Source organism: Silene latifolia, chromosome 9 (genome assembly GCF_048544455.1).
Source record: "Silene latifolia isolate original U9 population chromosome 9, ASM4854445v1, whole genome shotgun sequence".
In the NCBI taxonomy this organism is placed as follows: domain Eukaryota; kingdom Viridiplantae; phylum Streptophyta; class Magnoliopsida; order Caryophyllales; family Caryophyllaceae; genus Silene; species Silene latifolia.
This window is the reverse complement of record NC_133534.1, coordinates 195,605,161-195,617,770: the sequence shown is the minus strand read 5'-3', so window position 1 is coordinate 195,617,770 and position 12,610 is coordinate 195,605,161. Positions and strand designations below refer to the sequence as shown.

The 12,610-nt window shown below is 39.7% G+C and overlaps 1 long non-coding RNA gene across 1 annotated transcript; it reads right to left on the bottom strand.

Annotated features, from left to right (window-relative positions):
• Nucleotides 1-6,705: 6,705 nt before the first annotated feature.
• LOC141598435 (uncharacterized) lies at nucleotides 6,706-7,337 on the bottom strand. Its single transcript, XR_012523508.1, has 3 exons — nucleotides 7,255-7,337; nucleotides 6,866-7,158; nucleotides 6,706-6,772 (listed from the first exon to the last, which is right to left on the bottom strand). It is a non-coding gene; the product is annotated as an uncharacterized LOC141598435 (long non-coding RNA).
• Nucleotides 7,338-12,610: the final 5,273 nt, after the last annotated feature.

Below are 12,610 nucleotides of genomic sequence, written 5' to 3'. Positions count from 1 at the left end.
CGCGAGAAATGCGAACAACGTAACTTCTAATCTCTTTGAAAGGTTTAAGAATGTTGAAAAAGTGTTTAAGAAATAATGACGAAAGCTTTTATATTAATCTCGCGTTATTAAGAAAACCCGTCCAAACAAACCCGTAAAACACACTTACTCGATCGAGTAAGTGACTTACTCGATCGAGTGCCCCTTACTCGATCGAGTCCCCAACTTACTCGATCGAGTACCCTACAGGCAGACTACTATTTTGCGTAAAACGCTACTTACTCAACAGAGTAAGTCCCACTCGATAGAGTACCCATAGACATAGAAAACCGTAGTATTACAGTCTTCCCTCCTTAAAAAGAAATTCGTCCCCGAAGTTCAACCCATAGACGACAACAAAACACACTATCACCACCCCGATACAATAACATAACCACAACTCAAAACAAAACTCAAAACACACCTCCCAAAACAACACTCAAACTTACTCAAGACAATAACTAACTGTGCTAAAACAAACATAAAACATATAAAAACTCTATCCGACCATCTCCTACCCCCCTAAAAGAAACATGGTTACGTCCTCGTAACCACACATACCTGATCGAAAAGAGACGGATACCGCTTCCTCATGGCCTCCTCCGCCTCCCAAGTAGCCTCCTCAACCTCATGGTTAGGCCAAAGAACCTTAAGCACCACTGTTTCCCCATGTCTAGACGATCAAGAATCTGTTTCGGCACCTCAAGATAAGACAAGGACTCATCCAACTCGATGTTCTCTACATCTAACACATGTGAAGGATCACTCACATACTTCCGCAGCTGAGACACATGAAACACATTATGCACTCTATCCAAAGCAGCTGGTAAAGCTAACCGGTAAGCAACCTCACCCACACGATCCAAAATCTCATAAGGGCCGATAAACTTCTGGCTCAACTTTCCTTTCTTACCAAATCTCATGACCCCACGCATAGGAGACACTTTCAACAGAACCTTGTCCCCTACCTGAAACTCTATGTCACGATGATGTAAATCTGCATAACTCCTTTGTCGATCCTGAGCCGCGTTCATCTTTTGTCTAATCAGCTTAACCTGTTCAACCATCTCCTGTACCATCTGTGGTCCGAAAACAACGGCCTCAGCTCTATCATCCCAGCAAATCGGACTACTACATCTCCTTCCATCCAAAGCCTCAAACGGTGCCATACCAATACTCGTGTGATAGTTGTTGTTATAAGAAAACTTAATCAGGTCCAACCTCTCCTCCCAACTACCACCGAAATCCATAACACAAGCTCGCAACATATCCTCTAAAGTCTTGATGGTCCTCTCTGTCTGGCCATCTGTCGCAGGATAAAATGCAGTACTCATCGTCAAAGTAGTTCCCACCAACTCCTGCAACTCTTTTCAAAATCGTGATATGAACCTCGCATCTCTATTTGACACTATATCCTTAGGCACCCCATGCAAACGAATTACATGCTTCCTATAAGCCAAAGCTAACTGTATCTTGGTCCAAGTATCTTTCATCGGCACAAAGTGAGCTGACTTGGTCACCCGATCCACTATAACCCATATCATGTTGTTACCCTGTTGACTCCGCGGTAAACCCACTATAAAATCCATAGAAATGGACTCCCACTTCCACTCAGGTACCACAAGGGACTGAATCTTACCTTATGGTCGTCGCTGCTCCCCTTTAACTCTCTGACATGTCAAACAACGAGCCACAAACTCAGCTGTTTCCTTCTTCATCCCAGGCCACCAGAAAGTCTTCTTCAAATCTATATATAACTTGTCACCGCCTGGATGTACCAAATATGGTGGGCAATGAGCCTCTGTCATGATCATCTTCCTCAATTCCTCATCATTAGGAACACACCATCTCCCATCAGATCTCACACTGCCATCTGTATGAATAGAGAATCTAGACACCGTCCCTTTCTTTACTCCAGCTCTCTACTCATTAATTTTAGGATCCAAATCCTATTTCCTGCGAATATCATCATAAAAATATGGCTCCACTGTCAAGTCCCCTCTAGCATCCCCTTTCTGTATCATATGTATCTCCATATTCCCCACCTCATCTCTCAACCTCATCAAAGACATAGCTGTGCAAAGAGAATGCACACTCTTCCTGCTCAACGCATCTGCAACCACATTAGCCTTCCCTTAATGGTATATAATATCCATGTCATAATCCCCAATCAGCTCCATCCACCTCCTCTGCCTCATGTTCAACTCCTTTTGAGTGAAGATGTACTTGAGACTCTTCTGATCTGAAAACACCTTAAAAGTCGCCCCATAAAGATAGTGCCTCCAAATCTTGAGAGCAAACACAACAGCATCCAACTCAAAATCATGTGTCGGATAGTTCTCCTCATAAGGCTTTAATTGCCTAGAAGCATAGGCAATCACTTTCCCGTTCTGCATCAACACACATCCCAACCCATTCTTTGAGGCATCTATATATACCTCAAAGTTCTCACTCCCTTCAGGTAATGCTAAGATTGGCGCTGTGGTCAAACGCTCCTTTAATGTTTGGAACGCCGTCTCACAACTTTCATCCCAACGAAACCTGTTCTCTTTCCTCATCAAAGCTTATGTCATAGGTCTGGCTATCTTGCAAAAGTCTTTCACGAACCGTCGATAGTACGCTGCCAAACCCAAGAAACTCCTGATCTCTGCCACATTCTTTTGTGCTTCCCACCGAGTAACTGCCTCTATCTTTGCAGGATCCATAGCCGCACCCTTCTTTGAAATCACATGCCCCAAAAAAGCAACTTCCTCTAACCAGAACTCACACTTAGACAGTTTCGCATACAGCTGATTTTCTCGCAAAGTCTGCAACAATATCCTCAAATGCTCCTCATGCTCCTCCTTAGTCTTAGAGTAGACTAAGATATCATCGATAAAGACCACTAAAAATGTAACACCCCCATACCCCAAGTGCCTTACCAGGACCACTCAGGTATGAAGATATTACCATCTCGGTTACCCGAGGCAATGATAATCAAATAAACAATAAAGAAACAACGTTTAAATAGAAATACTTAGTGAAGGGTTACAATTCAAGAAACCAAAACCAAAAGTATAATACATGATCTCAAACTAACTGTTTACTGTTCTAACTGAAATGTAAAGAAACTACTAAGCTACAGCGGAAGACTTCTATCATATCGTGGCAATCCCAGCTATCCCAGTACCCATCTCATACCTGCTCAATATCTGCTCACCATCCCCGAATAGATCACCGCAGGTTTACAAAACAACAACCGGGGTCGGTACTAATCACACAACTCAATATATATCAACAATAAGATAAACAGACACTTAACTCACACACACACAACCACACCAATTCCAACAATCTCAATCACCGATCGTCCACTGGACCACCCCCGCCAGATGGGGGACCGCTGCCGTACCCACCAAATCCCCGCTCCTCATAATGAGCGATAACCCTGTCCATTAATGTGCACATCCCTTCTGTGGAGGGTTCCACAGAAGGAGAAACTAGGGCGTGAAGCCACTCCCGCAAGTGACCCCACTCAGCCGAGGGCACGCCTCGAGAAACATAGACAACCAATCACAATCACAATCACAGACGTCACAATACAATTACTATAGCAAACAATCAATCTTAACACATCAACAATCATCCCATTATGGGACTAATACTGAGTAGGAAATCCTACCTGGAAAGCACACTATCAGACGGTCTCTACAGCTGTATCAAAATGCTTCCTCTACGAAACCTCCTCCTTTCATACAACATACAAATGCTACCAAATCACATACTACTCAAAAACCCCCAAACCCCTATATTAGGGTTTAACCAAAACAAAGGAAAGACAACAAAAAGGGTACATAGATCTTACCCTCGACGCAAGGATCTCAACGGTATAACCAACGATGAAAACCGACCTTCCAAACTCCGGGATTTGCTAACGATGCAATTAGGATTAAGAACGTACTTGCTTTCTCTCTTTAACAGTAAATTAGGTTTTGCAAAAGTGTTTAGAATAATGACGACGAAGGTTATATATCTTAATCGCATAATTAACAAAACTCGAGAAAAACTCCCCGTAAACCGGCTACTCGATCGAGTACCCAAGGTACTCGATCGAGTACCCCCTTACTCGATCGAGTATCCTAGTTACTCGATCGAGTACCCAACAGGTCAGAAACTATTCTAAAACGCAACTCACCCTTACTCGAAAGAGTAAGGCCTACTCGATAGAGTACCCGAAGACTCATAAATACGGAGTATTACAGTCTTCCCTCCTTAAAAAGAACTTCATCCCCGAAGTTCAAACCACTACTAAACAAAGGTACTCCCCCAACGCTTCCGACTCACTACCAAAACAAAACTCAACATAAAACATGTTACTAACCCAACTCATCCCGACAAACATACCGACACAACATACAAAAAGGGTATAAAACGGTTAAAAACTCTTTGCGATCATCTCCTACCCCCTTAAAAGAAACAAGGTTATGTCCTCGTAACCACACATACCTGATCAAACAGAAAAGGGTATCGCTCTTTCATAGCTTCCTCTGGCTCCCATGTAGCTTCCTCAGTCTCGTGGTTAGACCAAAGGATCTTAAGCAAAACTGTCTCACCACTCCTAGTCTTCCTAACCTTTCGGTCAAGAATCTGCTTAGGCACCTCAAGATATGATAAGGACTCATCGAGCTCTAAGTTCTCTGCCTCTAACACATGTGACGGGTCACTCACATACTTCCGCAGCTGCGATACATGAAACACATTATGCACTCTCTCTAACGCAGCTGGTAAAGCCAGACGATACGCAACTTCCCCAACTCGCTCTAAGATCTCATAAGGCCCTATAAACTTCTGACTTAGCTTGCCTTTCTTCCCAAATCTCATAATCCCATGCATAGGAGACACTTTCAAAAGAACCTTGTCCGCAACCTGAAACTCTATATCTCAGCGGTGTAGATCTGCATAGCTCACTACTACAGATACAGCCTTTAACAACGGGTAAAAACCGTTGTAAAATAAAAAAGCGGACGTTGTTAAAGCGGCCGTTGTAGAAGGTATTTACAACGGTTTGCTTATTTAGTGAAACCGTTGTCTAAAGTATTCACCACGGTTAAAAGCCGTTGTTGTTGGGTGTTCTCCGTTGTGGAAAGTGTTTTAAAATTTTGGAGGGAATAAAATAACAACGGTTGTCGTATGTATAACCGTTGTTGTAACTTTCCCTCCAAAATTATGAAGTCTTTTGACAACGGGTTTATGTTACATACTCGTTGTTGAAATTATTAGTAACAACGGTTCTTTGTTTAATACCCGTTGTTGTAATTTTACCTCCAAAATTGTGAATACTTTTAACAACGGTTCTTTGATTAAAACCTGTTGTTGAATATTATGCGCGGGTATTTGTAAATGTCATTCACAACGGTGTTAGTTTTATTAACCGTTGTGAAAGGTATTCACAACGGTTTTTTTTAGTAACCGTTTTTATTACGTACACCTAATGTTCTGAAAAATTAAATTTGTTTCATGCCATTCAAAACCTGCATATATCAAAAGACCATATATACAAAGACCAAAGATAAATCATAGTGGGTTCATCGAACTCAATAGATTCAATTCAACCACATACAACAGCAGCATCATATATATATATATATATATATATAATTACAAGGAGTTGAATTTACATGAACTAATTAATCATTCCCTAACTTCAACAAAAAAATTTCTATCTATATATATTCTAAGACGTAGTTGCCCCACATGTCTCTTACCTCGTCTATATCTATACTTGAGTATTGCTCAATCTGTTGTGACTGGTTGATTACATACTCATGAAAAAACAAAGAGAATACATTATGGTATATATAGCAACAAGCAAGACAACATTAGCAACATCATGGTATATATAACAAAGAATTGCAAGACAACATTAGCTCTAATTTAAAAAAAGTAATAAACACATGTTTAAATTATTACTAACCCTTTCTGGAATAACGAGATATCTTCGCCTAATAATCTCCAACATGAACCAACAAGCGTAGTATCCACATTGTATGCTATCCGGCTGGCGAGGGCCTATTATTACATAAAAAAAACAGACGAGAGAAGGCTCACATCTGAATCTTGAACTTTAGGTATTGTATTAGTATTAAACACAGATTTTGCACTTAATGTTATTGTATTTGAGCACGTACCCCGTTATCGAAAAAAAATCGGGGCCAACATCGAATCGTTCGTGGGTTGATCCTCCTCGTTTGCTCTTTTCTTCTTAAAGGCCCTTTTTTTAAAAAATAAAAAAGGAGGCAGAAACTAATTTTTTTAGGGGCAAAAAATATGAACGAGCTTTTTTCTATAAATAAAAATTGAAAATGTTATTATAAATAAATCAGTATTATAAACTTACATTTTAATCAAGTGCTTAAAAGTCTCGCTTGGTTGATTATGTAAAGAGTCCAACCGAAAACTTTTTCTTTGTTTCGGCATGATGGTCGCTAGCACCCAATGAGTCCTACATCAAGAGACATCATCATTATTAACAAGTACATATATTAGTTATGAAAATGCAATTGTAGGGGAAACGTAATATTAATTTGTTTATTACCCTTTTTCATTATAAACGCCAAAAATCAGCTTCTTGGTTGTCGCCAATTGCTGAGCAATATAATCTACCCGTTGTTCGAACGAGAAATCCGCAATAAATAAAGATAAAACATAGGGGCACAAGAATCCGTATTGATCAGATGGAATATTCTTCTCGGGGATCACTCTGGTTTGCAATATCCTACATTATTACGGTATTAATTCCGGTATTTAAAACACTATCTACCTAGTAGTCAAAATATTAGACTATGAAATTATTTATTAAGAAACTTACTTCATCCAAACAAATATGTGTTGGACATCAATCTGGTCTAGTCCAGCCCATACGGCTAGCAGATCCCATGATATGCATGCTTGGCGCTCAGCCCCTAGAATATCCTCCTCGAGCGGAATAATTATCAGTTGCTCGGAGGCTATGCGATGGCCAGCCTCCTCATACAGTCTCATCATCGTCCCCGTTCTTACTTTTTGCATGTAATCCTTCCCTTTATATTTTGTGGAGTTTATACTCCTAACTTTCACGGCCGGGAAAGAATGAGTCTTTGATGTGGTGCTACTACCACCAGCCTACACATGTAGTATAGATAATTAAAATAATAAAAAATCCAAAGGTAACATATCCTAGTTGGAGTAATAAAAATAAAAGCGTACTTAATTAAATACCTCGTCAACCTGCTCTTTCAATGATGAGGTAGTAGTAGCAGGTAAGACTGGGGACTTAGGCTTATCAGTCTTTTTTGTCCCCTACACAAAATTACCATGCTTTTTATAAATACAGATAAAATATAAATAAAGGGGCGAAGTTAATTTTTAAAAAAATGGAGAAGTTAATTAAATACATACCTCATCAAGTTGTTGTGAAGTCGAGGTTGTTGGCATGTCTGTGGACTTAGGCTTATCCGCCAAAGCCGCCTTTTTTGTTCCCTACAAAAAAAAAATAACATATAAATTTAACATATAAAAACATTCAACAATTAAAAATGTAACACATATATATATATATATATATATATATATATAAAGGTATTTCTTCTAACCCCAACTGCTTTCCGCTTTTGCTCAAAGGAGGCGGCGGAGATATCTTCGCCAAGTAGATGTGAGTATCGGCCATTGGATGAAACTTCCAAGCGCATCTCCCGTAATGGTAATGTCGTCACGAATCGGGACAGTAATGGAAATTTTTCATGGCCTGGATTGACCGTAGTTATCTCTACTATTCTATGATTCGGCAAAAGTTTTTCGCCATGAACTACGATTTCATTCTTTGCTGCAGATTTGTTTTCTACGAGACCCGGCCAACACGCACGGGTGGCTTTTCGATTCTATTAGGGTCGGCAAGAATAATCGGCCTCTTGTTTACGGCCTGAAGAATATACACATACATACATTATTATTATATCTTTGCAAAAACGCTTCAAATTCAAAAGATTTTGCAACAACGCTTTCGTCTCAGGGCCGATTTTTGCACAAACTTCAGCATTCATATAAATTTAACTAATTAAACACTTCATGCATACCTTACGAAAACAGGAACCGACTTGAAGGGGATGTATGTTGTTTTCCATCACCGTCTTCTCATCAAGTTGCATCTCCTTTTCAGACCCATTATTTACCTAATAAAATTAACCAATTCAATGGCACCATGTCGAAGTTGGCGGTGAACACACCCCCGATCTTACCCAAAAAAAAAACAAAAAAGAAAAATAAGGAAGTATATTAGGTACCTGATCGGCTTTAGTTGTTACAACTTCAGAAGCATTATTAGGTACCCGATCTTTCTGAATCTCGTTGACCGATACTTCCTTCTCATGTATTGCCAAGGTAGTAGCGGCCTCTTCACCAATCTGTTGTACCTTATTATTATTACCCCCTTTAGAAATGACATCCTCCATCATCTTCACTTCTTCTTCTAAAGCTTACCTCCAAAGATTCAGCTTTAGTACTACGGATGCCATTAATCAAGTCGCTTGCCAAGAATGTAATGTGTCAGCAATTTTTATCCCAACAATAACATGTGAATTGAACTTAAATGAAAATAATAGAATAAATGTTACCATGTCGGCGTTCTCGGACTTAGTCTTCCTTTTCTTCTTTATCTCGGCGCTTTTTCCCATAATATTTCGTTACTCCAACCTGTAACGGACGCCCCTCAAACGACCTGGATGTTCGGGTCGGCCGATCGCTCTAGCAAGAACGTCATTACGACCATTGGGAGTGAATTTCCCTTCTTCTACCTCTTTCAATACGTTATCCTATAATATATTAAATAAACTTCAAATTATATTTGTGACTAAAATAATAAAGTTAGTAATGAACTCGTCTTAATAAAATAATGCTTACTATGTTGGCCAAAACTTCCACATCGTATTTGTCATGCGACGACCGGGATCCTTTAGGCGTGTGCCCATGTTTATAAGTTACATGCCGATCCACCTCTTTCACTCCCTTTGCCACCTACACATTAACATGGTAACATTTATACACGTAAATGTGTATCAATGCAAGTCCAAGTGTGATTAAAAAAATAAAGTCTCACAGGGCAATAATGCATGCTACTTACGAGGTCCTCTTCTATCTTTCTCAGAATCCGCCTCGAGAACCATAGAATTTCCCCTTCTTGCATGAAATGTTAGCACGATTTCTTTTGCTAACGGCCTTCAAATAATTATATAAAAGCGCAAGTAGATGAGATAATAAAAACATTATATAAAGGACTCATTAATTAAAAAAATGATAGGTAAATCGTTAAAAGGCGAGGATATTTAACCTGAAACTTCTCAGTAGTTCTCATCTTTTTGAAAAGATCCCATTCTTCCTGCTTGATGGTGGGACACTTGTTTTCCGGTGGGCTCTTACGCATCTCCCCGTTGCCTTGTCCACATACAACCAATCCCTAGCAACGCCACACTTCCACCGCCTATGGACCTCAAACGCCTTATGCATTAAATACTCATCATGACTTTCATCGGGTATAATAAAGCCTTCCTTTATACGAGCCAAGTATAACTCCGCCAATTTTGGATTCAAACTTTTAACATCCTCTAAATGGATAGGCACAAACTGTCTTGTGCAAGCACCAATCCAACCGGAGAAAAGACCCGCATTTGGACCAAAAGAGGGAAACCCTTCTCACTCCATGTTATTTCGAACACTGCTTTTTTAGCGGCTATAGCTGCAAGGACTTTCTTGCACTTCGTAGCACCCCTCTCACCAGGCTTATTATCACCAGGCTCATTATTCTTTTGACTTCTTTTACGTTTTTCACCCATGATAATCCTAAAAACCAAATATGAATGATATAGCTGGATATGAACAACTTAACAACGTACATGCAGAGTATTATCTAAAACCCTAAACCCTAATAGGAATGAAAACTTAAAACAACAGATTGAGCTTCTAAAATCCTAAACCCCGATAAGAGGAGTAAAGTAGATGATGCGGGATGATAAAGATAACAAAGAAGACGAAAAACAAACAAATGCATGAAAAAAGAAACAAGATGATCGTCTTAAAACCCTAATGACGAAACACAAAATTAAAGTGAACATACCTGTTGATGATGATGATAAAGAGAACGAGCGGGATGATAAGGGAAGGCAACGGAATCAAGGGCGTCGGAATCGGGCGGCGGCGGCGACGAGAATGTAAAAAGCGAGGAAGAGAGAAGGATTAACACAGGATACCAACGGTTGGAGTAATAATGTTGTGTGTGTTAGTTTGTGTATGGCATCTTTGGATGGGTTTCTATATTAGTTTTTTATTAAGACAAACTATTAACAACGGGTGCTCAAAGAAGAACCGTTGTTATATGTTAATAACAACGGGTCAATAAAAGTCAACCGTTGTCAAAAGTTTATTACAACGGGTAACATATACCCGTTGTAATATATTTTCACCAAATTTGCGCCAAAATGAAATATGTCAAAAAAATAATTGACAACGGGTAGAGGTACTACACCCGTTGTTAAAAGTATTAACAACGGGTAATTTAAATATAACCGTTGTTATTGTTGAACCTCTTTTTTTTAAAAATTATCAGTAATTCCATTACAGGTCCAAACTGTAACAATACATTATTCAAAGAATTTCAACACCAAAGATCCACATCTAATAATAAGATCAAGAAAATAAGACAAGTTACACCAAAGATGCATGCATATATCGTATGTGTCCGATGAACTATCTCGGGATCGGGGACGTTTCTTGGATGTCATAGTTTCTTCGTTAACCCAAATACCTTCACCATGGTCATCACGCATATAGATGCTTTCAGTGTCCTCATGATCGGTGTCAACATCGTCGAAATAAGATACGGTGATAGACGATCCATTCCCTCAAAAACGACATCCTGATCATCATCATCATCATTATCGGATGGACTACTCCTTCTTTTTCTTATAGACAGTACAACAGACCACTTCTTATCCATAGGATCGGTGACATAGAACACTTGTTTAGCTTGGGATGCCATTATGAAAGGATCATCCTTATTATTGCCAACCTTACCCAGATTGGCCAACGTAAATCCCATCTTATCCTTTCGGACACAATGGATGTTGTTATCAACCCAATTACATCGAAACAAAGGCATTGTGAAATCAATGTAATCTAGTACCAATATTTCTTGAATAACACCATAATAAAGGCATTTTCCCCAAATAGGCTTTTTATCTTTTGAAGTAGCAAAGTGCATTGCCTCAAATTCAGAACTCACACCACTATTTTGCATTGTGCTCACCTCATCTTGCTCGCGGGTGTAAAAAGTATATCCATTAATGGCAAATCTGTTGTAAAAGGTGACCCTGGCATTTGGACCTAAACCAAGACGTAGTAACCTAGGAGAGATGTCATCACCAGTTTGATCGATAATCGTAAGACAATATTCCTAAACCACTCCGGAAACGTCTTCGTATGCTCGTTCGCAATCCACTTCTCGGTCTTGTTTTGGTGATCGTATTTGAGCTCATCTTTGTGTTGTTGAATATAAGGTTGCACCTCATCTTCGTTGTTTAGCACATACATGTGTGCTAAATGCAACATTTCACGTGTCACAATTTTTTCAACCCGGCCCCTAATACCTTTTCCGGTCATCCAGTCACTATGACGATTCTTAGGAACGCCAATCAACTCCTTCGGGGAGAGATGAGCGTAACAATATGAAAGAGCTTCGTCTAAAATAGCGCGTTCAGCAATACAACCTTCTGGACGATACCGATTAGATGTATAGTCCTTGTAGACTTTCATCAATCTTTCGAAAGGATACTGGTATCTCAAGTACACGGGCCCAAGGTACAAAATCTCCCTAACCAAGTGAATGGTCGGATGAATCATGATAGTGAAGAAAGAGGGTGGAAAATACATTTCCAACTGACAAAGAGAGGTTACAACGAGGTCCTGCAATGAATCCGCGTCATCGGGATCGATGACTTTCTCGCATATGGACTGGAAGAAGAGACAGAATCTAGTTATAGCATATCTTACCTTTTCAGGTAAAATGGAACGAATAGCCACCAGTAGTAATTGTTGCATCAAAGTGTGACAATCATGTGACTTTAACCCGGTGAGTTTTAGGTCTTGCATCGACACTAGGCTTTTGATGTTCGACGAATAACCATGTGGCACTTTAATTCCATTCAAGCATGCACAGAACTCTTTTCTCTCATTCCGTGAAAGGGTAAAAGCTGTTGGCGGTAAAAATGTACGATTACCTCTCTTCTGTGGTGCCAACTCTAGCCTAATACCCATCATTTTCATATCTTCCCTAGCTGCTGGGCGTTATCCTTTGTTTTACCAGGAACATTCGAAGGGTATTGATAATATTATCACAGGACATTTTTCTCAATGTGCATGAAATCGAGGCAATGCGACCTCCAGTCGGCCAATATGGAAGTTTATCAAAAAATATGGATCTTTTCTTATACCCACGAGTAGACAATTTAGAGCCGCTCTTCTTCCCATAATCTATCTCAATATGCTTTACTTTCCGATAAACTTCATGCCCACTCAAAATTCTAGGAGG